Below are 27,684 nucleotides of genomic sequence, written 5' to 3' on the forward strand. Positions count from 1 at the left end.
TAGTAAAACTTTATAGTAGTCATTATTGCAAGCAGTTGTGATTGTGAATGAATGCAGATAACAGATTGGCTCAGCAAGAAACTGCCACTTTTACACAGTCACTCTTGTTGGGCTTGGTAATTCAATTTATTAGCACTCTAGCTTTTCACCTCTGGAAACATGTCTAAGGACACCAGTGACAGTGAATTTGATGGATTTATTTTATTCTGTCTTTGTGTGCACCACAAATCCACCACATAATTTAACACCACTTGAGTTCCTTGTTTAGGAGAAGCTCTGGGGTGGAATAGCAAGGGGGCAAGAGATTAGAACTGAGATGCACTGTCAGTGGTATGTGAAGAAATAATGCAGTAGCACCCGCACTCTGCTGGAATAAGCAGTAGTATCTGATATCTTTGTGAGAACAATATCTTATATTGTGTTCTCTCTCTAGATTGTAAGCTTCTCAGGCCCAGGAGGATGATTTCTTAGACAAATTATAATGTATATACACACAGGGTATATATAACATTCCCTTTCTCTTCTGGATGCTCAAAGCAGAATAATGAGACAGTCCTACTGGACCTTCCTCCAAGGCCCTTCTACCCCAAAAGTATTTAAAGAAGAAAACAATACATCTTTTTCACATGTGTTCTCCACCTCCCAAGCAGCCTGTCACTTGGTTCCTGGAGAGGAGACACTGAGCCTCAATATTCATGATACAACTGCTCTGAGCATCAGTTAGGACACTGAAGCATCAATAAACTCTACGGTGTCATGCGGCCCCTAGCCTAACACAGAGGGTACTCTAGCTATAGGCAAACTGGGCAGCTGCCTAGAGTAGCATATTTCTGAGGGCAGCAGATTGGTGGCTGCAGGGAATGAGACCGGCACGGCTGCCTGGAGAAAGAGATAACCAGCCAGGGCTCCGAGGCACAGGAAGTGGCCCACACCTGGGCTGCCAGGCAAGTGCTCCCTCTCCCGCCTCAAACACTCTCCCCCCACCCCACCCCCAGCACAAGTTAGATTGTGGGCATGGCCATAGCTCGGAGGCCGAGCAGCTCGGGGCTGCATCTGTTGGCACCGTGAGCACTGCCAAGGCTTTGCACACAAGCGCAGTGACCCATCTGGCTCCATGTTGTCACCCCAGCTGTCCAAAACTGTGCTAAACATGTTTTATCCTTGTCTACTTTTACAGCTAAATGATGCTCAGCACCAGTTCATCTACATCTATTACTGGCCCATTGTCAGCTATGGGTCATTTTCAGAGTGTAGAGTAGGGGCAAGCCTGGAAGTTTTTAGCCCCAAAGAATTTTTTCCCTGTGAAAGCCATGACCCTGTGAAACCAGAGATTTCTAAAGGGAGGGTAAATTTAAACTTACAGTCAACACAACTCTGACTGTCATAAAAGCTGTAATCTAAAATAATATGCTATATATACTCCTGTAAGACCAAGGCGACAAGCCTGGAAGAGCTGAAGTGACAGAGTGGGATATGTCTTTATCAAATTGTGAACGCCATTTTGGTTTGTGGCTTTGTACCATCTTCCATTTTGAATAGTAACTGTCATTTTGTTTCTCCGTTGAAGAAGTAGCCTGACCTGGACAAAGTCAGTATATTGCAGACACTGTCCTGCCTAGGAGGGTTTGGGGAACCTCAAAGGGGACTATCAATAAAACAGCCAAAGGTCATCAGCTTTGAATGACTCTCAATGACTGGCCAACCTTAAGTCAGGTTTTCTTCACATGTGACTCCGTGTGGCTAGGGGTTTGAATTTATCAGCTTGGGCCCATGGCAAAACAGGGTCAGAGACTGGATTTACTGGGAAGGCTACTCTGATAACGGGGACTGTGTTCTGTTGCAAAGATCTGTAACTCTCCAGTGCTTTCTTAAAAGTAAAAAGACTGTGGTTAAGAATTCCTTTGCTAAGCCTGTGTTCCTTGCTTGCCTGATTTCTTGTCCCTGAAGGGGTTAATTGAGATGCTCAGACTACCCGTGCTGAGTTGGAACTCTGAGGGAATGTGTATAAGCTTGTGAGGGCTGAAGCACTGGTTTGGAAGTCTAAGGCAGCCAGGCTGCAGAGCCCCAAGTTCCACCGAAGGTGGCAGACATGAAGTCTGCACCTAGAGTGTGCAATTGGGTATGTCTACACTGCAATTAAAAACACACTGCTGGCCCATGTCAGCTGACATGGGCAAAGGAACTGTTTAATTGCAGTGTAGACATTTGGGCTTGGGCTGGAGCTTTAGGACCCTGTGAGGTGGGGCAGTACCAGAGCTGAGGCTGCAGCCCAAGCCCGAATGTCTACACTGCAGTTAAACAGCCCTGAAAGCCTGAGTCAGCTGGCACAGGCCAGCCATGGATGTTTAATTGCAATGTAGACATACCTCTGGAGGCCCAGAGTGAGGAACAGTGACCTGGCTCTGGAACTTTCTCTAAAAAAGTAAGTGGAACAACAAGCCATATAAGGAATGGTTGGAGAAAAAGCCTGTCAGCAAAGCATAAGTCTCACTCGATAATCCTCCACTTGTGTAGAAAATAGCATACAAGAATACTGCACTGATAAGCAATAAACGATATGCTACCATTTCAGAAAGTCTTGAAGCTTCATGCTTTTTGTTGTTCTATGCCAAGTCATGATTTCTTCTTTTGTTCATACAGTTCTGTTTTGGGAGAATCTCTAAGCAGCAGGTTAGCTTACCTTGTCTAGAGAGAAAGAAAGGGGAGTTTGTTGGTGACTGCACAGTTAGGATGAGTCTATATTACAGGAACTATTGTGTCTGACATCAGTTGTCAATCGCTGGTGTCCCCATTGGCCCAACCATGGTTGAACAGAGTTCACAGGACAAAAAGTCAAATAGTGGTTAGTACCAGATGTAGAAAGCACTAGTGGTCCCTGTTAGAATGAGGGATGAGCACGCCTCTTGCAATGGGTGTTGGGCAGGGTGAATGCTGCCCACTGGTGAGCGCTGTTTGCAACTACCTATTTTAGATTTTTATACGATGCCTATCATTGTGGTATCTAAGTACAAACACTGCCTTCAGCTGTCAATCGCAGCTGCCCCTCTACAGGTCAATAACAGCAGTTTCTGTACTGTTGATAGTGCCAGACAGCTCTCTATATAGCCAGATACCACAAATTTGTTTGTAAGGGAATTTAGTGCTGTTTGAAAGGTGCCTCTGTTTACCCATAGAAAAGATACAGCATGGGCAGTAGAAGTGCATGCTTCCTCAGTTTACCACACCCCTGATCTGGAGAAACCATCTTCAGATTTCCAGTCATCATACCAAACTGGACTATGATTCAGCAAATCAATGGGATTCAAGCACATGCTTAAAAGTAGAGTTAAAGTCATAGGTATTTCCAAACCTCTGAGAAGCTGCTTATCTCTGGTCTCTTTCTCCTCCACCTTATCTAAACATTAATCTTTGATATTGTTTAGTGTGATATATAGCAAATCACGTATCTTAACCTTGATGTGCGTGCTAGCAGACTGATGGACTGGTGTAAAGAAAGTTTAGCAATGCAGAATGTCAATGAACTGTCCTTCGGAAATGATAATGAGGAATAAACTATAACACAGTCAGGCATAAACAAACACAGTCAGTGTTTTTCAAGGGTCCATCCTCCATTAGCAGAAGAGAGGGAATTTATGCATAGGGGCCTGATCCTGAAAGGCCTCTACATGCAGAATTCTCATTGACTTCAACAGGAGTTCTGAACAAAGCGTTAAAAGTTTGAGGAGTTAAAACTTTAGTAATTAATGTCCTTAAAACCCCAATGTTATTAGTTTTATCTATTACTTCATGAAGAAACTCTATTAATATCATAATAGATATTGCATATCCATTAACTGCAAAAACCAACCCACCTAAGATGGCTCAAAACAAACTTGACATTTGCCAGTAACTGGTTTCCATGGTGAACAAAGTTATTTAGTAATTCTGAAAATTATACCAACACGAGCCTCAATGCTTTCAATTATTAAGATTAACTAAGCCAATAAGCATCTATATTGTTTTTAAAAAAATCAACATGAATTTTATTTTATTAGAATGAGAACTGCATAGGATTTACTTATCCTAAGTTTGTCATTTTAAAATGTAGCTTGTACCGGGCTAAATCTGGAATAGAGTCCTATTAAAATGTCTCAGTCTCTGAAAAAGCAGCAGAGAGTCCTGTGGCACCTCATAGACCAACAGACGTATTGGAGCATAAGTTTTTGTGGGTGAATACCCACTTTGTCGGATGCATATAGTGGAAATTTCCAGAGGCAGGTATAAATATGCAAGCAAGAATCAGGCTAGGGATAACGAGGTTAGTTCAGTCAGGGAGGATGAGGCCCCCTTCTAGCAGTTGAGGTGTGAACACCAAGGGAGGAGAAACTGCTTTTGTAGCTGATGAGCCATTCACAGTCTTTGTTTAATCCTGAGCTGATGGTGTCAAATTTGCAAATGAACTGAAGCTCAACAGTTTCTCTTTGAAGTCTGGTCCTGAAGTTTTTTTGCTGCAGGATGGCTACTCTTAAATCTGCTATTGTGTGTCCAGGGAGGTTGAAGTGTTCTCCTACAGGTTTTAGTATATTGCCGTTCCTAATATCTGATTTTTGTCCATTTATCCTTTTACGTAAGGACTGTCCAGTTTGGCTGATGTACATAGCAGAGGGGCATTGCTGGCACATGATGGCGGGTATTACATTGGTGGACGTGCAGGTGAATGAACCGGTGATGCTGTGGCTGATCTGGTTAGGTCCTGTGATGGTGTCACTGATGTAGATACGTAGGCAGAGTTGGCATCGCGGTTTGTTGCATGGATTGGTTCCTGAGTTAGAGTTACTATGGTGCGTTGTGTCGTTGCTGGTGAGAACATGCTTCAGGTTGGCGGGTTGTCTGTGGGCGAGGACTTGCCTGCCTCCCAAGGCCTGTGAAAGTGAGGGATTGTTGTCCAGGATGGGTTGTAGATCACTGACGATGCATTGGAGAGGTTTTAGCTGAGGACTGTATGTAATGGCCAGTGGAGTTCTGTTGGTTTCTTTCTTGGGCTTGTCTTGCAGCAGGAGGCTTCTGGGTACACATATGGCTCTCTTGATCTGTTTCCTTATTTCCTCATGTGGGTATCGTAGTTTTGAGAATGTTTGGTGAAGATCTTGTAGGTGTTGGTCTCTGTCTGAGGGGTTGGAGCAAATGCGGTTGTACCTCAGCACTTGGCTGTAGACAATGGATTGTGTGGTGTGTCCGGGATGGAAGCTGGAGGCATGAAGGTAGGCATAGCGGTCGGTGGGTTTTCGGTATAGGGTGGTGTTAACGTGACCATCACTTATGGGCACCATGGTGTCTAGGAAGTGGACCTTCCATGTAGATTGGTCCAGGCTGAGGTTGATGGTGGGGTGGAAGCTATTGAAATCGGGGTGGAATTCTTCCAGGGTTTCCAGGATGTCATCAATGTAGCATAGGTAGAGAAGGGGCGTGAGTGGATGAGAGCTGAGGAAGCGTTGTTCCAGGTCAGCCATAAAAATGTTGGCATATTGTGGGGCCATGCGGGTACCCATAGCGGTGCCACTGGTCTGGAGTTGTATATATTGTCACCAAATTTTAAATAATTGTGCGTGAGGATAAAGTCACAGAGCTCAGCAACCAGTTGTGCTGTGTCTCTGAAGTGATTTGGTGAAATGGATACAATTCCTTCAAGAGGTGAATGTTGTCTTGCCAGATCATTAAAATCTTTGCATCTTTAAACTATACTTTTCCACTGTGCTATGGCAAACTGGACTTTTAGCCTATCATAATTAAGAGAGGGGGTTTAGACACTGTGACTTTTCTGTCTCAGCCAGACTGTCAAGGTTTGTTCAGATACCTTGGTGTACCATTACTATTTTTCTTAGTAGCCAAATGTCTCTCTTTTCTCCTGGGAAGAGTACTCAGTCAGCCCTGGACGCTGAGATTCTGCCTTTAATACCACCATCAAAATGGTATAAAGGAGGCATTTTTGATGAGACAGCAATATATATTAGTTTAGCACAGTAGGTATTCACTTTTGAAGCCTTTTAATATGTTTCTAACTCATCCTCCATATCAATAAAATAAAAACCACACAGGAAAATATCTTTTTTCTTATTAGACTGCTAAAAATCCCCAAATTTAGTGATATCTGTTTCCAATTTGTCTTTATGGAATAGAGGCCAAATAGTTGCTTTTCTTCCTACATTCAGAACTCAGCCAAACTATAGTTTAACCTGGGTGCACCCACACACATTCACCAGCGTGTGCCTTTTAGTCATGATTCTACTCAATAAATTTGATTAGGTTTTATAGCATTCCAAACCAGCAGCCCACAAGGCAGGTTCAACCAATACCTTTGCTTTAGTCTCGGTTCTCGGCAGGCCACCATGACGCTTGTTTGTATTTTTAAACCTGGGTTAAATTGTGGCATAACCACAAGCCATTGTATGCTATTAACAGTGGGGTTACAATGAATGACTGATAAACAAAATCTTAGCACACTGAGCCTCCTTCTCCCAGTAGTAAACATATGTTGTTAATAAAATGGTTCTAACAGGCTAAGAAATTGGAAGCTTTTTCTTGATTGACAAGACTATAGTTTCTAAGTGGGCTAAACAAACAGCATAAAAGTTTTTGTTTTACTTTGTTAGAACACGTTTAAATAAGACACAAAAGTATATGTTACAGATTCAAATACTTCAATGAATCTTTCTTCCCCAGTCTTGTAGCCTAATGTAACATTTCTACCTCAATATTCACTGTATGTAGTTCTGAACATAGAGGATTAAAAGCAAAAGAGGGCAAAATGTGCTTCCTCTGTCATCCTTCTAAAGGTACAAAATGGAAGGACAGACCTATGGCTTGTGTCCCACTGCTGCTCCATCACACTATCACTGGCATAGCTCAGCAGAGTAGCAAGCTGATAAGAAAAGGTAACAGCATGCATGTTGCATGGGACATAACACAGACACCCAGAACTACTGCATGCTACTATCATTCGGTTGTCAGCTGCTCAAACCACTGTTTCTTGGGCTGGCCTGGGTAGTATGCAGTGGGATGGAAAAGACGGATTTGCTCATATATGGATACTGTAGTTTGCATGCTTGAATAAGTCTATCTGTGGAGAACAGGGAGAGCCAGAAAACACAATTGCCGAACAGTGTCTCATTCTACCACCCACTTTTACGTTAGGAACATAAACTCCAATTGAGCATGACAACTTTCATGCTGCAATATCCTATCACAACTTTCAGGGCTACTGCACTTGACCTGTGACATTCTGATCTAAACTGGTGAAGCCAGATTGGTTTAGTAGGTTTATATTCTGAACGGTTCACCCAACCCTAATAACCATTGCACTGGAATGGAGGGCGCTGCCAACCAGTAACTTGTGATAGGCCAATGTGTTCTGATTACAAACTAATCTGTGTGCTCACAGGAACCGTGGAGTCCTCCTACACAATCTCTTGTGGCCTGACCACCTACACAGTGGAGCTTTGGTTGTTACACTGCATAAGGGGGCTTCTGTGCCCATAAGGGAGAAAATGAGGAGATGGGTTTGTCTTTCAGGCTAGAAGTACTTAAGTCAGCAAAAGAAATTACATGCTCAGCACGCTCATATTCTTCTCGTCTCAATGCCTTATCAAACCATGCCTTGCTCACCAACTCTGTGTAGAGACCAAGAATGAGACATGGCTTTGGATAGATGAGGGGGAAGAGGGGGAGATGAGGTGAAATGCCTGATAGAGGGATCATGTGCCAATCAGACAGGTTCACAGCATAACCCCCTTAAACTGCAGCCAGGTAGGGGGGAAAAAAAGGTTTCCCTTTCAACCTTTTAGGCTGAAGAAGTTAAGGACAGACCCTGGGCTCCTGGCCTGCTGCCACTCTGCTACATCATCCCTTCTTGAAGATTCAGCCAGGGAAGGACTAGATTTTGTAGCCAGGGTTCTATGAAAAGTTGAAGCTTGGGATCTGCAGTTCCTTGGGCTTTTTGTGCAGCTGGATCTCTCAGCTCCATGACACTGCTGCATGTGTCGTCCCATTCCCAGTATGTGCATACCCTATCATCGGCTCTGAAAAATAGCTAGGGTGGTCACTGCTGGCTCTAGCAACAGTGATTTATGATACAGCATACTTTGCTCTGATTGCCTACAAAGGATACATGCACTGTACAGGCCATGTAGAGTGACGGCGTCCCTGATTCCTCCTATTTTGGCAGAGGAAAACATCTACATTACAGTGACTTGAGTGAGGAGAGGTATACATGCAACTATAGAGGGAAAGTATGCAATTCCTCTGCATATCATCCCCTTCCAGCTTCCACCCTCCTCAAAAAGCATTAGGCCATTTCATTCTCCTATCTTTCAAGCTATGGCCTTGAGCACAATAGCCCTGGAAAACCTCTAAACACAGCATAGAGAAAGATAAAACTGGAAACTTCAAAGCATGTACTAATTTGGATTATAGGTCCAGGCTGTATCCCTCTGTATCCATCCATGTCTGATCACAGTGTATACTTGTCAATGTAAGTAGAACAAATGCTCAGTTGTCCATGAAATTTATGAACCAAACAAGTTCAGCTCCTCTTAAAGAGAAGAAACAAAGATGAAGTTGATGTTAATTTGAGAAAGCAGCTGTGGTAGCAGAAGCAGCAACTTCTGACTCCATCTGTACATGGATTTCCCCACACCCTGTTCACTGTTACCCTTGTGTAAAGTCAATGGAGTTACTTTAAATGCACATTAATGTAATGGAGAGTAGGATCTGGCATTGTACAGCCATTTTTTCCTCTTCCACTATTATGTATACTAGTAGGAATAAAGCTGCAACTTAAGTCAAAGAGCTAAACAGATATGTCAGGGGTTTAAGCTATAGTCACAAAGATTAACAAAAAACTTTATTACTACATTTGGCAGAATCAAATTACTTCACTTATATATTTTTTAAAAAGTGGTTATTAGAAATCGATCTGTAGATATGTTATACACATACGGATGATATTATTGCTGTAGAAAAATATTTTCACGAGATTGACTGTTTTCATCTTACAGAATCAGGCTGTGGAAGTAGGAGAGAGATCTAGGCCCCCTAAAAGGCCAGAGTACATGTCAGACCCATCCCCAGCAGAAGAAATGAGTCACTGGCATTCAAAAGACTGTTGTGTGTTGTCCTCCTCCCAGGGACTGGTCCCTGCTGAGCTGCATGAATTGTGATAGTTTGGGCTTGGAGAGGGTTTGGCCAGCCCCCTTTGTTTTCCTTTACACCTTCTTAGAGTTTGGCTTCACATCTCTCAACTTTTACAGGCTATGTGGGGGCAGAGAAGTGTGTATGTGGGTGGGGGAATGGAGTCCTAGGAGAGGAGGGTCTGGGGGGAACACAACAAGCTTCAGGCAAGGTGGTCGGGGGGAATATCCCGTGGCTTCAGATTCCTCTCAAAGTCCATCAAGGAAATGGCCTGCTTGCCCTGCCACCTACTGCTGGAGACTTTACTTACGGATCCTTATGCTATGGAACCTATTGCATGTTCCTTCATCCAAGCCTCTCCTCAATCCTTCCTGCACACACAGTGGGAATGAAACACTCCTTCCTCTGAAGCTTTTGAGAAGGGACTAGAGCCAATAGCTTGGCTGTTAGCAACTCCCCATCTTCTCCTGCTCATGGCTTGCACAATCTCATCCTAAAAGCCCCCTGCAGATTTTTGGTCCGGAGGACTCTTTCCTCTCGAGAAGTGAGCAAGCCCTCTTCAAATAGGCAGGGACTCATACAAAAGCTGGGATTCTGCCAGACTGGTCAATTAGCATTTCTGTTATCTTCTGTCTCCCTCATAATTGGAGCAGCAGCACCCCAGTCCCATCCTTTACTTGGAAGCTGAGACAAGGCAAGATGATAGAAAATAACCTATATTTAAACAGTTTTAAAAATAAGTTTTTATAATCCAATTTTGTCAGGGCATTTCCATATCCTTCAGATCATGGCGTATTCTAAAATAAAGTGACATCCACACTGTAAGCCCTAGCAATTAACAGGGAATTGTCCTAAAGCTTACATTTATTGAAAGTAGCTTCAATGGGATTAATGGCTTAAATGCATTAGTATAAATGTTGATCCTAATTTTCATTATCCTATATTAGATAACAGGCAAAAGGTAATCTGAGCTGTTGCTAACTAGGGATTTTTCCTTCTTCAAGGGAGAGAGAATCTGGAGTCCAATTTTTATGGCTCCAGGTTTGCTGGCTGGAACCACAGACTGATTCTCCCATCACATAGTACAAGGAGTTCTCACTGATGGCAGTTAGACTCACTTGTATTGTGTGACAGAAGAATTGGGCTGGGTCTGGGAATGCTATATACTTTGTGTTGCTGTGTAAACACCATGAAATTCATCGAGAAAGACAAGAACACGGATGAAACAGGCAATTTGCCGCATATTAGGTAATGGCATAAACGTCTGTGAGTGAGACACAGAAAACAAAGAACATGTCTGCAACAGAGAAAAATTGACTAGTCTGGCCTCCTCAGTAATGCATGTAAGAAAGTAGAGGAGCCAATGTTATATTCACAGCATGCACACAGAGAAGCTGAATACAAACATAAAATATCTTCCTGGAAGATTGTGACTTAACACTACTTTATTTCTTATCATTCAAAATGATATGCACAAGAACCCCAAAATACAGACAGACACCAAGCAGGCTTCTCCCTAAAACAGAGAGGCACAACTCACCACCTTACTCTAGGCTAGCTCTCTGCAGAATGGATTCTTATCACATAATTTCCTACAATGCCCCGTAGCTGACAAGCAGGACCAGGAAATCTCATACAAATGAAAGAGAGAGCTTTTAATTTAAATACAGTGTCAATATACCAGAACCAATTAGAATAAAATAGAACTATTCCTCTCTTTCAAAGGATACAGAGAGAGTCAGATGGAATTAATGCAACAGAAGCCACTTGTTGATTGTTCATTTTGATTTATAACAGGGCAAATATTGCTTTCAGCAATATGGCATAAAAGCTTTTTAATTTCTAAAAATTGGTGGAAGTTATGGGTTTGAGCAGAGGACTGGGGATCAGGAAGCCTGGCTCCTGTTCCCATTTTTGCCAGCCACTTGTTGTGTGCCTTCGCCAAGTCACTCGCCTTCTCTATTCCTCATTTCACTCATCTATAAAACAGTATGTACCTAGAAGGGCTGTGCTGATAGGAAAGGGTTTCAGCTCTCCCCCCCCCCCTCGCCCCTGCAATTTTCCATGTCATGTGGTGAGAGCTCCCTCATCCACGTGGCCAACTTCTGGGTGGGCTGGAGCAGTTTTCATGATTCCTCTCCCCCAGCTCACCAAGGAATTAAAAGCTGTTGAAAGCAGTGGTTGGAAATAGACTGGCTGTGCACTGGCTTTTTGTTGTGATCAGAGTGGGGAGCCTTGGAATCAGGACTGAGGGATAGAATCAAGCTGGTGAACTCCCATCCACATTGCCTGCTGCTGTGGGTAGGGTGAAGAGAAGCTGAGCTGCACTGGGGAAAAATTATGGGGAAGCGGAGGAAGAAAGATGTGTGGAGAACAAAGAAATCAGAGAGCGTAGAAGGTGGGGAAGGAGAAGGGAATCAGAGGGGAAATGGGAGACAAAGAAAGAAAGAACAAAGATAAAGTAGAAGCTTCTCCAGTCTGGAAAAGAGGGAAAGTTTGGTCCCTCCTCTTTCCCTCCCCCAAGAAAAAAAAAGTGTGAAAGAGAGAAAACACTACCAGAGGGGAAAGAGAAAACAGAGTTGAAATGAGAGTAAAGGGGAGGAAATTAACTGTAAATAGGCAAACAAAAAACCAAGTAGTATCTAGGTGTGGAACACCCTCATTATGGTTAATATTAAAATTGCCCAAAGGGACCTTGATTCTCTACTCCACAGTGGCTCAGCTCTTTCTCACCCTATTCTCCTCATGCATATCTAGCACTGTAAGATGCTAGCTCATCACTGGGGAAGCCTTTTGCAAGGATGATTGGTGGATGTATAAAGCAGGCATCTTTCAGTTAGCCTGTATGGTGTTTAATTAAGGGAATTTTTGGAGCCTCAGTAGCAATGATGTTCCAAGAACTGAAATGTCCTCTTTCAAAAAAAAATACCCCCCAAACAAAAAACAACAAAAAATGATCACACTTTGTGCTTGGACTGGAACTGAGCCTGCTTAAAAAAAAAAAAAAGTAAAACATGGGTCACTGTCCTAGATGCTGTGAACGTGCAGGAAGATAGCAAAGAGAAAGAGAGAAAAACAAACAAGCGTTCATTTCAGATTAGCCCAAGACAGCACAGAAAGTATATTATTGTATAAAGAAAAGGAGTACTTGTGGCACCTTAGAGACTAACCAATTTATTTGAGCATAAGCTTTCGTGAGCTACAGCTTGGTTAGTCTCTAAAGTGCCACAAGTACTCCTTTTCTTTTTGCGAATACAGACTAACACGGCTGTTACTCTGAAATATTATTGTATGAGATTGCCAGCAATGAAATTGCAAAGTGGAGTTTAAATTCAATTCTATAATAGAGTTGCAGTCAATAAAATAACATGACCTGTAATATTTTGTCTTGAGTCATTAGTACACTGTCACTGCACTGGGAAAACAAACTCTGCAAAGATGTTGGTTTTATTATTCATCTATTCTGAAGTTTATCAAAAAGTGCAACATCTTATACAAAAAGCTCCTTCCAGTCTACTCTTCATGACACAAAGCTGAAGCCGATAACTGTAAGAGCTGAATAGGATCAGGGGTGATAATACTTAACAGATTTTTTTTTTCGGATGTACAGCCCACCTTGGCCAGTGTTTGCATACATCTCTTCTCCTTAGGTTGTGTATTTTGATGGGATGACTGGTTGATTGTCTTACCAACTATTTAAAGGGTTGAACACAAACAGATCCTTAGGGAATATCAGGGGTGCTGGAACAATTTGTATAGCGGGGGTGCCGAGAGCCATTGAACCAAACTGTAAACCCTGTGTATAATGGAAACCACTTCAAGTCAGAGGGTGCTGCTGCACCCCCCACACCCGTAGTTCCAGCACCCATGGGTATATTGCACAAACGTAACTGTGCTTTAGAGCAGGATATTTCCACCTTAGAAGATGATCATTTTACTTACAAGTCAGACAGGGACTAATAGGCTATTACAGTGTACCTGAAACCTTGACTTAGCAACATGTAAGGATACCCATTGCCTGGTCAAACATGTTTCTGAGGTGCAGAATTACAAATCCACGTCAAAGCCATATGCTGAGCAAGATCCATGTTTGTGATCCTGAGCCAACTGAAAGTATAAAAGCAGAGCAATGCAGATTTAGAGAAATGTTAGTTGGCTCCTATAGTATGGTCCCTCATTTTTTCATTAAAGGAAGAAAATGTCAGTTAGCATAAGAAATAAAAACTGATGCCAACTCCAAATGGTACTGCTCTTCAGCTAACCCAGGTTGGGATCTTTAGCAAACTACAGTACTCCTAAGTATAAAGGACAGCTTTCTTCTGTATGGAGAACCAGGGAAATGTCATATCTATATTTAATTCTGGGAGTCCATTTACCCACCTCCTTTCTACCAGACAAGCCTTTGTGGTTTGCAGCAACTGGACTCATTTCTGACAAACCAGATGGGTGGCAAAGGCTGGGAAGAACTAGTGCTTTCCCCTGCTGCACCTCTGAGTGGCTCCTGAGTAGCCCTTTCTTACCTCAGTCCCTCTGCTCCTGGCATCCCTGCTGCCCCTTAAGCAAGGCACCCACCCACCATCACAATGTTTTCGAGCCCCCAAAACACTCTCCAGCTGATACCCCACTCCATATGTCTGTTATTCTCCCACTGCCTCAACAAAAGATAGTTCACACTTTCATTGGCGTGGGGGGGGGGAGAATCTAGGAGTAGCTCATGGCACAGAAGAAGGGGGAGGCAGCACTAGCTATTTCCCTTCATGCTCCATCTAGTGAACTTCCTCTGGGAAGGTAACTGTGCGGTGAACAAAAGGAGATTCATTTGCAACAGAATTCATGGAAGTGCTACTTTCTCAGGCAATGCAGAGCTGTTCATCCATTTCCTTACTTAGATTTCTCTGCACTTTGCCCCTCACTATGAAAGCTCACTCTCTGCAGTGCTGCCAAAACCTCCTACACAACTAGGCCTCGCGGGGGGAGGGGCCTTACATGTATAAGACAGTGACAAGCTTCCTAATGTTTGTAAGGATTATGGGATCCCTGAGAAGCCTTATACAGCTTGCTGGGGCTGATTTACTTATTGCTTACGGAGGTGGAGCCCACCTGTTTGTTTGGATGGATAAGGTAGTGTATGCGTCTGGTTTGCGTTTTATTTTCAGGGCTTTGCTCCAGGAGCAGAGTTAAGATAACTGGGTCCCTGTCTGGCAAATTCACTATTAACTCCGCAGTTCCTAGGTTTGTATGGGTAGCTTTATTTAACTCTAACATTCTTGAAAAGTAATATACACTTGAACCACTGACACTTGCCTGCTGCCTCAGTGAAGTGTGTATGTGTGTGTGTGTGGGGGGGAGGGTGTATAGGCTTAAAGAGTTCACTGGATTTACAATGATTAACATCAAACTACAGAAGAAGTTGAATTATATAAAGGCACAAAGTCATCTGAAGACCTTAGGAAAAATATGTAATAAGCTTAAGGAAGGTGATATTAAGAAAGTCTGCTTGAAGCCTTAGATTTTTTTTTTTTTTTTTTTTTTGTTAAAAGACACACACATACACAAAAAATCACTTAGCCAAAGTTATTTGGCTGATCTCGGATAAACTTTGCAGATCATGAAAGTTCTCTTGCTTTAAGGATATTTTAAGTGGTTTCAAATTGCCACAGATAATATACTGTTCTTTGGCCAAAATGGGGAGGGGAAAAATAGTCATGTCTACTGTAGAAATTTGCCAAATAAGCTAGAATAATTGTGAATCCACAGTGGCCCACCCACAGATTTGTAAGGAGAGCAGGTTAGTTTTACTGACTGTATCAGTAGTTCTTTTAGTCCACAGTAACCTCTGCATATCTTTAATGCAATATGATAGGTGCATCAACATATCCCTTTACACAATGGAATTTATGCAATAAAATGAACTATGTAAAGTAGGCAGCAGATTCCAATGGAGAGCACCCTAGACTGAGAGCCAAGAGATTTGGTTTCTGCTTCTAGCTGTGCTACTCACCTTCTGTGACCTCAGTCAAGGGACTTCACCTTTCTGTGCCTCAGTGTCCCCATCTGTAACACCACTTTCCTTTGGGTGTCCAGGACAATGAGCCACCGTGCTACCCTACTGCCTCCAGCGAGGAGTTTTTCTTGTAGCTGGACTTCGGCTCCCTAACACTGCCAGCCCTTCAGCCACTCAAGCTCTCTCCTCTGGGCTGCCAGCCCCTGTTTTGCTTTGCAGGTAAATACTTGGTGTATCCCAGGCCCTGAACTCCTCAGAAGCATTGCCTGTATTGTCCAGCCCTGTCATCAAACACTCACAGTAATGACCAGATTCACTACTTTCAAGGGAATAGGATACATGCATCAGCTTGTTTGATTCAACTGAGTGTCAGCTCCAAACTAACACCACAGCACCATAATTTATAGTGAAAACAAATAAGTTTATTAACAAAGGTAATGACTTAAGAGATAGTGAACAAAGGTAATAAGAACAGGTTAAAAACAAAACAAAAGTACAACACACTAAAAAACTTTAACAGGCTGATCTTGTCCAAAGCAATTTCTCACCCAAGCCCTTTCTTGCAGCATTTCAACCAAGGTTGGTGGAGATCCTGTTTTCATGGGCATAACAGCACTGTCCAGTTGCCCCCTCAAATGAATGACAAAAAGAGGGATCATTGTGCTTTCCTTCAATACCTCACAGTCCATTGTTTTTATCCTCAGAGTCAGAATGACTCCTTGTGGTTTCCTTCCTGGCCTGCAGGCTCCAAGGTGTCTTCCCATACTCCTGTTTGTTTCTCCCCACCACCGTTCAACCTGCTTTTCCTGTTGACTTTCACACATAAATAAGATTTCCTTTGTGTTGGCTTTACCATGCTCAATTTACATATGAACCAAGGCAGGTGGTTGCACATCTTTGTCTGGCAAAACCAGTTTGCCAACTCTTCCTGTGATACAGATTCTAAAATGTAATTTCAATACATACAACTTCTTAAATATCACCTGCACATACATCACAGAACAAATTATGATGATTAGTAGGATGTAAACTTCCATTGGACACCTCACACGACCCTTTTTGGGGTAAATACTATGAAAGCAGGGTGTTAAGCATAGTGAGTTTGTTAGGCCTGATAGGAGTAGCTGTTACAGACCAATGAACACTTTGCCAGTCAGCTTTGAGGGTCACAATCTCTCAACCACTTTGAGATCTACAGATCAAAGTACAGGAGCCAAGTATTGTTACTATAGATTTCATGTTGCAACAGATTTACAGAAAACTGGAGTTTTGCTAATTTCATGACATCGGGAGATATTGGTTTCCTTGCTAATAGTCCATTGTAACTGTTACGGGACTCACCCTTGCGGCACCTCCTGCTGGTCATGCAGGGAATTAGCATTCCAGCCTCCAGAGTGCCCTCTGCAGGCCAGTGTCCTGCTTGCTGCTGGGCCCTGAGTCCCTCCTGGACCCCAGTGCTCCTTTCCTCAGGGTTCTGCCCACTTGCAGTACCCCACACAGATCTGGATCTCCCCTCCTGGGGAACCCCCACTCTCTATCCCCACCTCACCTCAGTCTATGGCCACTACCGATCCTCAACTGTCCCCCATTTCCTGGGGCCAACTACAGTGTAAATGCCACTCATCATAGGCAAGGGGGTGGGGGGTTGGACATGCTGCCTTTGCTTACCTTTGGCTGCCCACTGCAACTCCAGTACCTATTTGGCCTTACTCTAGGCCTGCAGCCTGAGGGTTTTCCAGGCCAGAACCAAATGGCGGGACTATCTTCCACCTAAAGAGTAATCAGCTGGTCCCTGGGTCCTTTGGTCCCTCCCGCTAGGCTAGAGGAGGGGCATTTAGCACTTCCCGGGTTTTCCAATAAGACCCCGCTACAGTATAGGCGCGTACTCCAGGAGGTGAAGGCCACCTTGTCACCTGATTCTCTTGCTTTCCTGCGGCGAGCCCTGCGAGAGGGCATTCCCCGCCCACCCCTCACCCTCCAGACATTTTTCTTGGGCCCCTGTTCCGCGAGCCCCCCCAGCCTCCACGCTCCCACACTCCAAGCCAGCTGCATACCCTGCAGCTGGTCCGGTTCCGAACCGCACCCAGAAACCATCTGTACACGGTCGTGCTCCATACGTTACATTTCCTCACCCTCGTGTCCCGTCCCGACACCAAATGGCGGGACTATCTTCCACCTAAAGAGGGTGAGGAACCCCGGTGGGCCAGCCTTTATTCCACCTTGGTCCCACGGCCCGCCGGGGACATTAGTTGGCGGCTCCTTCATGGAGCCATGAGCACGGACATGCACCTGGCGCAGTTCACCCCTACACCTGAGGCCTGCTCCTTTTGCGGCGTGAGGGAGAACCTGGCACATGCCTATCTCGAATGCTCCAGGTTGCAGCCCCTATTCCGGCTCCTCCAGAACCTCTTGTTGAGGTTCTGGCTGCACTTTTCCCCACACTTGTTCCTCTTTGCACACCCTATCCGTGGCCCCACGAAGTTGCGAGACCTCCTTGTCAGCCTCCTCCTGGCTCTGGCCAAAGTCTCCATCTACAATACCAGGAGGAGGAGGATGTTGGACGAGGGGGTGCTCTGCGACTGCGGGGCCTATTTCCATTCCTCCCTAGTTTCACGCATCCGGGCAGAGTTCCACTGGGCAGCGTCTGCTGGCTCCCTTGATAGCTTTGAGGAGCAGTGGGTGCTGTCCGGGGTTCTCTGCTCGGTGTCCTCATCCGGTATCCTCATTTTGAACCTCTGACCCTCGCTCCGGTCCCTGTTTTTCATTAGTTGTCCCCCGTAATCAGTTGGTCCCTGGGTCCAGTGGTCCCTCCTGCTAGGCTTGGGGAGGGGCCTTTAGCAGTGGGTGGGCTTGCGCCCACCCACTTCCCGGGTTTTCCAATAAGACCCCACTACAGTAACATTTATTTTGAATCTATTGCACTGACAACCTCTACTGGAGTATGCACACCAAAACCAAAACAAACAAACAAACAAACAAACAAAAACCCTACTTGAATTAATCCAAAACACTAGAGAACAGACCCTCAACTTGTGTAAATTATCACAGCACAATTAAAATAACTGGAGCATATACGAGCTGAGGATCTGGCCATAGAACTTAAGTAGATGTGTACAGGGGTTACACAAAGGGAGCAATGTGCAAGTAGTCTTTATTAGTTATGTTGTTTTCTGTCATATTTTCAAGACACTGAGCTACAAAAAAGATACACAAGTTTGGCTAGACATATGGGATGAAATCCTAGCCTCAGAGAAGTAAATGGCAAAACTTCCAATGACTTTCTTAAGGCCAGAATTCCACTGCTGATATTTAACAGGGGTAGAAGTTTCTTCCATAAAAATTGTCTGATTTATATAGGAAAAACCAACATTGGAAACAGTTCTCACTTTAACTCCAAGGTTCATTATTAAAGCGAATGAAGAATATGCCTCAATAGAGTAAAAATAAATTTAAAACTTCCTTTTTATCCTATAGACTTTTACAACATTAAGCCTCTCCACTGTCCAAAACATCAGGGAGCCAGGACTCTATTCAGGTTCTGAAGGGCATAGATCATCTTGCATCACTCTTGAATCTCCACACCCTATGGAGGAGATATTGCCCCGCAAAGTCAGTGATCAAGATGAAGAACTGATCACAATAGTACTTGATAAAACCTGTAAATCTTGGGAGAGTTGTAATAATATAAAATAAACAATACCCTTATTTACCTTTTAGTACAGAGGGGTGATTTTGGCCTTCTTGAAAGTAAGGGATTGTTCTAGTCCCTGATTTTCCTTGAGCAAGGTCTGCCAAACTGTGAGATATAGAAAGCAGGAGCAGGGTGGCAGGTTTGTATAATTTTTGGTGGTGCCCAGAATGGGTCCAAGTCCCACCCCCACCCCTGCATATTGGTGCACATAATGAAATTAATGGGGTGGGGCTGAGGGATTTGGAGTATGGGGGGGGCTCAGGGCTGGGGCAGAGGGTTGGGGAGCGGGGCCAGGATGAGGGGTTCAGGGTGCAGGAGGGGGCTCAGGGCTGGGGCAGAGGGTTGGGTTGCGGGGGTGGGGTAAGTGCTCTGGCTGGGTGTGTGGGCTCTATGGTGGGGCAGAGCTTGGGATGAGGAGTTCGGGACGCAGGCAGGTTGCCCCAAGGCTGTGGCCAGAGAGGAGGACGCCACAGTCCCCCCCAGCCCTCTCCCTGCCGGCAGCAGCGAGCTTTGCGGGAGGTTCCCCTCCACTCCCCTGGCAGCACACTCACCAGGCACCAGCACTGCATTTGCTTCTAGGGGCCGGGCCCCTCTCAGGTCCAGGAAGCCCCCTCGCCTCACCTGTGGTGGGTGCCGGGAGAGGGGGCTGCCATCACGTGTGCGCCTCCTTGCTCTGCAGATGGTGATTCCTGCTGCTGGCACCGCTCCCTTTTGTAGGCGGCAGTGGCCGGCGAGGGAGCGCAGCATGGAGCAACAGGGCAGCCACCTGCTGTCCAGGGCGCAAGCAGGGATGCTCCAGGGGAGGCAGGCGGGGCTGTAGGTGGGGCCGGGAACATTTGCGGAGCCAGGCCCCCGGGCCCTGAATTTCCTGGAGCATGGGCACCACGGGCCCATATAACTCACCGACCCTGAGCAGGAGAATTATTTCAGACTGCCAAACTCATTTTTCAGTTGTGAGTGGAGTGACATATTTTCAACCCATTTAAACTGTGAAAAGCCAATACATTAACCCAGTGCTATGGACAGAGTTTTAAATCCTAAAAGTTAATCCTTGCATTGTAAAACCAAGTAATGCACTATACACAATGTTGATGAAGCTGATGCATAAGCCATCTTTGTTCCAGGGGTTGAATTTTACTTCCCAAACATGGAAGTTTAAAATCCCCATAGATAAATGTTCCTTTTACAGAAGTAAGAAAATATTTCTAATGAGATTATTTACTGGAAGTGCTGTAAATGCATGCCCCATAGTAAAGAGGATTGGTAACTCATTCAGCATATGCAGGAAGGATGGATAATGAAGCCAAATGGGTGTCAAATTACTTCAGGGCTTTCCTTTGCCTGATCTGGATGAGAACATGAGGTTTTATCATAAAGGGAGAAAACTGCAAACTGAACTGACTGGCCTGCAATCCTGGAGAAAAGGCACCAACATCTGTTTCTGGTCTTTTTCCTAAGAATCTCTCCAGTTGATAATTTGGATTGGAAGCAAATTGGTTTGTTTTCATAGGTCCATTTCTTCCAAGTGCAGATAAAAAAAACCTCTCCTGTGGGTCCAATGGTTTGTACTCTGAATTCCTGGTTTACGTGGCACAGATTCTCTATATTATATGGCTAGCACATTATCCATCTTGACAAGAACAAAACTGGCTATGCTTTGGCAAGATTTCTGTGGAATAGGACTCCCTGGTCAGATACAAGCATGAAAATAGGATTCTGATAAATTCCCTTTGGAGAAGAACATCTAGAATATATACTGTTACATTTATCACAAAATGTCAAATTCAGTATTCTAGAAGGGAAGCTGTTCTCTGCTAGCAAATTCTGTCCTTAGATTTGACAGATTTTACAGGTCATATTACAGATGGTCCTGAGCCACAAGATTTGGGTCTGGGTATGAGATTCTTCAAAGTTTGCAGCCCTATGGATCAGGAATTATGGCTCAAGCCTCATCTTTTATATGTCATAATTAGAAAGAAATTAATCTCCTTCCCTCTACTTCAGAAACTTTCCTTGAAAGATGGAATAAAGGGGTGGAGAGGGAAAAATAATGAATAGTTCCAACTTCTTTTGCCTGAAGTGAAATGAAATCAAAGCATGTAGTCTACAATGAGAAGGCCATTCTGAAGAGTCTCAAGGGGCTAAGTGCTTTCTCTTTTTAAAAGACAGCAAAATGCAAAAACCACGGGAACCTTGCTTTGGAAGAGAGACTGAGAAATGTGCACCCATATTAAAGTTGTGAAATACTTCCTACAATGTATTTTCCTTGAACACATCAATACATGATAAATGAGGAATTCATTTACTGTACTGAAGGAGCCATAAAAATAGCCAGAGGGAGGGAGGAACATTGGAGAATCTAACATATGAGAGAGAGAGAGAGAGAGAGAGAGAGAGAGAGAGAGAGAGAATATATTATTGGTTCACTATAGTCTATGCAGAGTAACAGTTTTAATCAAGAAAGTTTCTCTTGCCACCCAGGTAATCTTTCAGCATGGAACCAGTTTGGGGCAAACTATCTAGATTCTTAAGTGTAGGATATGGGTAAAGGAGGGGCAGTATCTACTATTTTGTGATTTTGTTTTCCATCAAGAAACAAGCACTTTCTTTACAGTTACGATAGCATTGACCAACCACAAGAGAAATGCAAAGTAAAGAAATTCAGCTCACAGTGCCTTCTGGTCAGAGTGATGTGGCTGTTTGATGGCTCTTGGGAGTGACAACTACAACTGATGTGATTTCTAGGTTACAGCTGATAATAAGACATAAAAAACTGAGTGTAAGTCACCATGATGGGCAATAATGCAGTATCTTATATGACTCAGTGAGTTCTACCCTAGCTTCAAATTTCACATCTGAAATATTTGTGTGTATCTAAGAGTACGTCTACACTTGGAGGTGTAATTTCCAACTCAAGGAGACATACTTGCACTAGCTTTGACCAAGCTAACATGTTAAAAAGAGAGTGTAGCCACAGTGGAAGGAGGGGCTAGCTGCCCAAGTATGTGCCTACTGAATCAGATATGTACATACTTGAAGTGTAGAAGTACCCTATGTTTGTAGGAGGGGAAGAAAGTGTGACATTGTACTTGAGAAATAATGTGTAATCAAATAATCAACAATGCAATATATATGTGCATGCGGGCAGAGTTAAGGCTGAATATTCAAACTAGAGTTTTGTATTCTCTGGCTTCTGAGTGTTATGGAACAACTACTTTGCAGTCAAGTAGTATTTCTGCATTTTATGGTGTAGTTACATTGATTTTATTCATACACCCCTAGCACAGGTTTTCAGGACTGATACTAAATTTGCTGATACTGTGTAATAAGAAAAGTGTTTGGAGCTATAAACACAGAAGTTTCTGAACCTTTCATACTGGAGTCATCAAGAAGCGTACCACAGATGTGTATTTAGCTCAAAAAAACTGACATGGCTATCGCTCTAGTTATATGCTCCACATTATATCTGTAAGAATTGTACTAAAGGCATCAAACTTGCTTCTATCCTTGGTTCAAAATAGTCCAAATCCGGTGACCTAAGCATGCTGCAAAAGATAACTGTTGATAGAGTTTCTGAAGAGGGCTAAAGATAAGCTTCCTAGATGGAGACAGAATGAGTTATTGTAGATGTCTTGTTGGCTGAGTTCCTGCTAAATTTATTTTAGCACTGCTGAGATTTAATTGTGTTAATGGTGTGTTAGGTCACCTTGAGCCTTGGACACGTGCCTTTTTATTTGTTATTTAAAAATAAATAATCAAAAATGTGTCAATCAAGACTGGATGATTTAATCAGAAGTGGCAGTATAAAACTATAAGATAGACAGATTTGTTTGTATCTCACTGCTTAGTGAGTAAAAGAAAGCCAATTGAAATGTATTCAGGCTTCCAAAAGGTCTTTGAGAAAGGTCCCACACAAGAGGCTACCAAAGAAGCTTAGTAATCATGGGGTGAGGCAAAGTGTTGTTATAGGTCAAAAGCTAGTTAGGTGACAGGTGAAAAGTGATTGAGTTTGTTTACACAGAAGTTTACAAAAATGTCAAAATGGATACCTTTCTAATTAAATGTTTTCATTTTGAAACCACTTTTCATTTTGAAATTTATTTTTATTATAAACATTTTAAAATGTTTAAATCATAATGGAACATTTTATATAAAATAATATAATATAACATAATTTATATAATAAAAATATAAAATAAATAAAACATTTTGATCAACATAAACTTTTTTTTGCAGAATTTTTTGGTGGGAAATTTCAGCTTGTGGATTTTGCTCCATTCCAGAATGAACAATTTTGAACTCATGGAATTTTCTACAAAACGGAAAATCCAGTTCTCAGACATTTCACTGGCAGCTTCACCATTTTCACCCCTATATGGATTAGGTCTGCACCCAATGGACGTGGCGCTGAAGATGTGTTGGCAGCAAGTGGGCTCATAACACTGACTTAGATGACCCAGTGTAAGCAACTTTCCCAAAAATTTCCTACCAGAAACAGAGCAGATCACAAGAGTCAGAATTTATTCAAATAGGGATAAACTGACCTAACAGAACTGTCAGCTAGTCATAATGTCTTTTGGAACTAAGCGCATCTGATGAAGTGGGTTTTAGCCCATGAAAGCTTATGCCCAAATAAATTTGTTAGTCTCTAAGGTGCCACAAGGACTCCTCGTTGTTTTTGGAACTAAGACTGTTTTGAGAGCTATAAGCCACAAACAGGATAATAAAACATGACAAAATAATGAAGTGCTTCCTCCCCCCGACCATTATTTAAATTTGGCAACATAGAGTCTTTGAAGTGTTGACTGAGGACGACTCAGGGGCCTCACTTTAGTTTCCAACCAAAGAACAGGTACAATCTTCTATATACAAAGTGCTATGAAGACTTGTATGGCTAAATTACTCCTTTATTTTTTCCATTGAGTAAAACTGTTGTGTTTGGGACTTTTCTTATTGATGTTGTTGTTACAAGTGTAACACAAGTTGTTAACTTTTCTGTAAGCTGGGCCCTAGGTTTGCAGGCTAGCACATGCTTCCTAACATGAATATCAGTACATTCAACAATGATAATCCAAATAAAAAGATTGATAGGCGTAGGTACTGGTTTCTGTGTTCTTGTAGGAAGTATATCAGCACAAGTTCTTTGCGGATAGAGGCTATATACTGGTCTGTGTTTGTACAGTACCTAGTACAATGGGGCCCTGGTCTCAGTTAGTCCCTAGGAATTACCATAATAAACATGATGAATAATAATACAGAACAAAGAAACTGAGCTTTGAATAAGTCTAATTTCACACTGTGTGGGGAAGTATTTCCTTGTATTGGTTTTGAATCTCCCTCCTTTTAATTTCACTGGATGTTCCCTTGTTATGAGGCAAGAAAAAAATAGTTCCCAATCTGTGTTATTTATACCATTTGTTATTTCATATGGGCTTTTTTATCATATCCTCTTATTAACGTCCTTTCTAATCTTCTATGTAAACAATCTCAATCTCTTTTAACTTGTCTCCTAGCTAGTTTTTCACTTATAACACTTTGCCTCTGTAAAGCTTCTGTAGTAGCCTTTTGTCAAAGGCCTTTTGGAAGCCTAAGTAAATGTCAATTTGCTTTCTTTTACACAATAAACAATGAGATACAAACAAAATCTAACAGTTTTATACTGCCCCCATCATTGTAGTATATGAGCATCTTCCATGTAAAATCAATAGCAATAGTGAAATCTCTAATGGAGTTCAAAAAAGGATACGTTCCAGAGGCTCCACAGAGCTTACATCTAAATTTTTGTTTGGATTCTAGCTAACATAGTTAGCTTCTACAACACGATACTAGACTCTGATCTTGAGATGCACTGCGCTCCTGCTGTTCCCCCTGACGTTAGTGGAACTGGTGAGTGCTCAAGCTATCCAGGAATAAAGACCTTACTTTAGATAGTTTTCATCTATTGTTTAGAAATACCAGGCCAAATCCTTAGACCAAGTTGTCAGAAAGTCTGAATAAGGACCACATAAAAAGTGAGTAAAGCATTTGGTATTTGACCCTTAAACAATACAATGAGCGATTTAAATAAAGGGGAAAATAAATTAAGAGATAAAATTTAAGAGACATTTTCAGATTCGTTTTGAGGCATCTAAAGTCTAAAACTTGCTTTAGAGAGCCTGGAGATTGTTCTTTAGCATACATAAGATTTTGAATTCAGTTATTTTTATTTTCTTATTGAACAGTAATTTGAATCAGTGAGAGACTGCCCATTGAAGTCAACAGGAGTTTTGCCTGTGTATGGGCTGTATGACTGAATCCACAGGCATTCTAATAGGTAATGATGGAGAAGTCGGTATCTCCTACAAAGGATTCTTTGATATTATAACATAGAAAAGTAGTATCAAGAGGTGATCTAGGGTTAGTAAACAGAAATAACTCACAAATTTTAAACTTATGCTGGTTTTGTATTTTGCCAGTAAATCTGGGATTCCAAATTAATTTTCATATAAGACAAAATCAAAGAAAACCCCTATTTATTGTGCTGACCTGCCACACTATTCTATGTGACTCACAAGCAGCCTTTATAAAAGACACATTGTATTCTACTGTAACTTTCCAAAACATTGCAATTTATCATACTGTCACCAATCTGATTGCTGTAGAAGGCTAAGGTAGTATATTTTAAATAAGGGAAGTAGGAAGATAAAATCATACACATAGATCAGGACAAGCTCATCATGCCACATCAAAACATTTTTGAACAAAATTCCTTTTGTATTAGATATACTGCTCTACATTTAAGAGTTAGCAAAAATATATGCAGTATTGCTAACCTTAATCATTCAAAAATCATGAGTCAGGCCCCAGTCAATCATAAGACTGTCTTAAAAATCATTAGATTTTAAAAATAAATGGTGATGGTAGAGAGTTATTTGCTTCCTGGTTTTTCAGCCATTGGGGTTCATGTTTACAGGCTGTTCTCTACAACCATGAGAGCCAGAAATTAAAAACAAAACAAAAAACCCAAAGCTGAGATTTTCATGTAATCCCATGATTCCAGGAGCTGGGGCTTTAAAAAAACACACCAAATTTTGTTGAAGTTGATAAAACCGCAGAATATGAATGCTACCAGGAATTATTTTAAACAAATATTCTCACATGCAATTAGTATGTGGTGCGAGCTCCCAAATCCATCATGGGTAGAAAAACATCAGTCTGTTGCATTCTCTTCTTCTCCTGGGAGCATGGAGAAGAGTGCTCTGGCATACTCTCCCAATTACCAAGCAGGCATTCTCCTGAGAATTTTTGCTGACAGGACCAGTAATAACCCCACTCCTCTGCTGAGGTGAGAGGTCTGTGGGGGAGAGGAAAGGCAAGGGACACATAGGGAGGCAATTGTTCTCTGTGCTATTGGTCCTTCCCCTTGTGGATTTCAGGCTGGCCTCTGACATCTGTGGATGTCCCAACACCCTGTCATTTCCTCAGGGAGGAGCAATTCTCTAACAGGATAATTCTGAGGAAACTCTGCAAGTAGGTACTCAGTTTCCTAATATGGCCAAACCAATGAAAGGCCTAAGGAATGCAACACTTTAAACTTGAACTTTAATGGCTACAGAATAGTTGCATCACCTGAAGTGTTACACAGTTGCAGATTTAAATATTTATATATCCTATACGTTGGAATAGAGTAAATTTTGTTCAGGTATACTCCTGTCCTCTCCCCATATTGAGAAGATGCCAAGCGCAGGCCTATTCCCTGACAAATACACACGGCCAATGCCAATCTGAGTTTTAGGGAAAAGATCAGCTCTTAATTCCTTGAGCTAACACAGGGCTCAGCACAACCCCTGTTTGTACAGCTTGTAAGAGTCTCCTCAGGCCTACTTAGTCTCAGTGTCAGTCTGTCTAGAACCTTCCAGTTCTCTCTCCGCCTTTAACAATGGATGTTTTGTTCCCTCTGCTTGCAGCTGAAAACCTACCCAGCTGATTATTCTGGCTATCTCCTGAACAGTTTCCTCTCTATTTCTCTTTCTAGTCTTTTGCTTAGTTTCAAATGCCTATTTCACCCTCAAATTGCAGAGAAAATTCTAATTTATGTAAATTAAATAAGTTATGCACGTTTGCCTTAATTTTTTTAACATTCTGCATTTTCATGAAGCCAAAGCAAACATGTTCTATAGCATCAGATAGTGATACTGAGGGGTGCCTCCTAAGAAGCAAGCTTTCACAGCAACTCTGTAACACATATGTCTTCATATTGTCTTCCTCTTAAACCACTATAAGTTCACAACGCTTCTCTCTTTCTGATTACCAGTGTTTTTAACATGCTTATTGTCACAATATCTTGGTGCTGATCCCGGGCAAGTCTCAACACTGCAGGAAAGGCATTCTATAAACCCAGGATTACAGAGCAGTGATGAGCAAAGCTTCAAGAGCGTTAGAGGTTGGTTTGGTCACATATTCAAAAAAATGGATGCGAATACAAATCTTATCTGAGCTACAATACAGTATCTGAACCTCGTAAGTCTCCAAACTAGGTTGGCAATCTGATGAGAACCCATTTTCTTAAGATATTTCAGCATTTCTTTCTGGTCAAGCCAAAACTAAAAACTAGAAAAGCATGGGGAAAAAATTAAAATCATTGAATGCAAAGAAGTTATCCAAAAATGTTAAAACTTCAAAATAATTCAAATTTTAAGTTAAGGCCGTCTGTGCTGCAGAGATAGAGATACCAGATATATTTGTACTTGCAAGTCTTTGAGATCAAAATCCCCTCTCCCACTCCCACCAGCTTTTGTGGTCAATATGGAATACAGAATTCCAAGCACTCCACAGGGCATTGGGG

This window comes from Eretmochelys imbricata, chromosome 4 (genome assembly GCF_965152235.1).
Source record: "Eretmochelys imbricata isolate rEreImb1 chromosome 4, rEreImb1.hap1, whole genome shotgun sequence".
NCBI lineage: Eukaryota > Metazoa > Chordata > Testudines > Cheloniidae > Eretmochelys > Eretmochelys imbricata.